We start from the raw sequence: 2,965 nt of genomic DNA on the forward strand, positions 1-2,965 counted from the left end.
TATATATATATATATATATATATATATATATATATATATATATATATATATATATAACGAATGCAATTAGTTTCGGCCGGCCGATAAATTTTATATTTTTTCCTTAGAATAGGAATCATCCCAACTCAACCTAATCCAATACCCATATACATAAATTAAAATAATATCCACAGTGAATCCTTCCCCCCGAAAAAACTTAATTATGAATTTATGAGATTCTAAAAAAAAAGTATAATTAGAGAGCACTTGAAACAAAAATGCTATCAATTTGAATGAAAATCTTGAAAAAATAAATAAAAGATAGAAGTATCGTGTTTTGAAGGATTCTAGTATTATTTTAATTTTTATATATGGGTATTGGGTTGGATGAATCGGGTCAGGTCATTCCTATTTAATTGAATTATTATTTATTAGACTGGAAATAAAATTAAAAAATCGTGGAATAAGAAAATACTATTGAAAATTTTATTTTATGGTCACTATAATTTTTGTGTTAATTAGTAAAATTTTATGATTTTTGAGTGAGAAAATATAGTTATATGACTTTGGTGAAAAAAAGTCATAGTTATACGATCATTTGTGAAATTTACCCGAAAATAGTAGGATTATTTTTCCTTTCCTTCTAAATTCTGGTAATGTTATAACTTGTCTAGCTAATTACATTACTTGATTACTAGTATTATGCTGTATAATTAACATCTCTGATACTCGTACTTCGCTCAAAAATAGGAATACAAGGAAAGGTATATTTGTAATAATTTTTCCAGTTTGCTTTGCTTTTTTTTTTTTTATTTTTTTTATTTTGAGTTTGGAGTAACCAAATTTGTATTTTTTGGCTAACATTTTAAATTCTAAGAAACGACAAACAAATATTATATACCATTAAAGCAAATATTTAAAAACTGATAATTTCAGATTAAGGAAAGATAACAGACAATTAAAATAATAGAACTTGATTATGGAAGTTGGTAACTTGAAATCAAAATAAATTCATGAGAGAGCTTTTTTGTTTCTAGTTACCTAGTTCAATAATTATCCATATTTAGTTAAAGAATTGTTTAAACTCTAAATCCAAGGAATACCCCAAAAACCCTCTGAAAACTGTACATAATTGACAGTATGCTGAGGAGGAAAATAAAAAATAGAAGAGGAATGAGAGACTAAGAAAATAGAATAGCTTTTCTTTATAATTGTGGTGTTCGGGCTAACTTGTGACCTCAACTAATTCTACAGGTTACCTGTCACCTCCCACCAATAACAGGTACCAGGTGACTCTATCCACTAAGGTTTGGATAGATGAGAAGAAATTACCTAGAGTTTTTTGCCCCCGCTAGAATTTAAAACCTGAGACCTTATCGTTCTCACCCATTTCATTGACCACTAGGCCTCACTTTTGGCTGCAAAATGTGTTGTGTTTTTATTAGGGGGTGTGAATGGGAAATGGAAGAGGCACCTCTTGAATTGCACCTCTTCATCTCACCCTTTCGTTGTCTATAAATTTAGAGGCTAGGCCTCATTTTTTATAGATGGAAAAAAAAAATCTGAAATCTTCTCCCCCTCTTTTCTACATTGTTGCATTATTTTCTAAATAAACATAAGTGTCAAGTGTGATTTGCTCCGTCCGTTGAGTTCGCTGAAATTCTGTAGTTTCGATTGCCAGTATTGCAGAATAGTTATTCTGTTCTATCCTCGGAGGAATTAATCCAAAACCTTGGGCAACAGTGAGGGGATTAAATTCCTTAAGGACACACAAGCAACTTGTGAGCTCGGAATTATTTTTTCTGTTTTGTTTATTAAACTAATGTTTCTCTGCTTCTCTAATTTTCTGATTTTTAACACAGTAACACCAACAAGCTTAAGGAATTTAATTTGTTGGTTGATAGCAGAGAAAGGAAAAAAAAAAGACATGAAATGGAAGCGTCTATCAAAGGACAGAACAATTTTATTTTGTTTGTTCGTTCTAGAGATGTCAGCGCACTTGAGAATTGGAATTATTATACTCCAGCTGTTAAAACTTGAGAATATGAGAAAGAAAAACTGAATGATTTTAAATATTAAAAGAAATGGTACTCCACAAATTATTTATGTCATTACAAAGAATGAATGCACATGGACGCTTTGCTGCAAGATTAAGAGACATGTTTGTGGTGGCCTATTTGATCTTTTGTTCTCAATTCCTGTTTTTCCATAACTTGTCGCCATAATTTATTACTGTGTTTTTGATATTTTGGTTCCTTATTTTCCTACGAAAATGCAATTCAGAAGTTTTGCATCTTAAAGTATTATGGAACTAATATGATGAAAACCAGTTAGTTTCTTTTCTATATATCTTCTATTGTCTAATGCAAAGATATTGGTCAGACTATAATGAAGATTGTGAGTTTGAACAGAGAAACATATAAGATGTGCAATACATATTTTATCAATTTATACAGGGTGGTTTGTTCTTCGGTGTTATTGAAGATATGACCACGCCTCGTCTCCAAAAATATTCAAATCTTCCACACCGTTGTTCGTGATTTTGAAGTTTAGGTACTCTATGGTTGATTCATTGCAGCAACTTGAAGACAAGGCAAACGTATTGCAGTTGTCGTTCTTGAATTCAAAAATATAAAGGTCATGAATCAAAGTCTTTGTGGACAGTAGTATGGAACAAATGGGAGTTTCGAAAGACCGCCAGTTACAAACGGTGGCCATGTCTGGGAAGGAAAATCAAATTCCTTACCTTTTTATTGGGTCATTTCTCATTAGTTTCCAAGTTAATCTGTTTTTTTTTTAATGGTTTAGTTTGAGAACATGAAGAAAAGAAGAAGCCGAGAAATATTTACTTATCGAAACTAGTGACTTGTTTCTCAAGTTTGTCTACAGAAAGCCATGGAAACCGCACATCGAAACAGAAATAAGTTACAGTTTTGACACAATGAATCTGTTGATTGTTGTGCATTCGTCCGTTCTTGTGATGGCA

This window comes from Nicotiana attenuata, unplaced genomic scaffold (assembly GCF_001879085.1).
Source record: "Nicotiana attenuata strain UT unplaced genomic scaffold, NIATTr2, whole genome shotgun sequence".
Classification (NCBI taxonomy): domain Eukaryota; kingdom Viridiplantae; phylum Streptophyta; class Magnoliopsida; order Solanales; family Solanaceae; genus Nicotiana; species Nicotiana attenuata.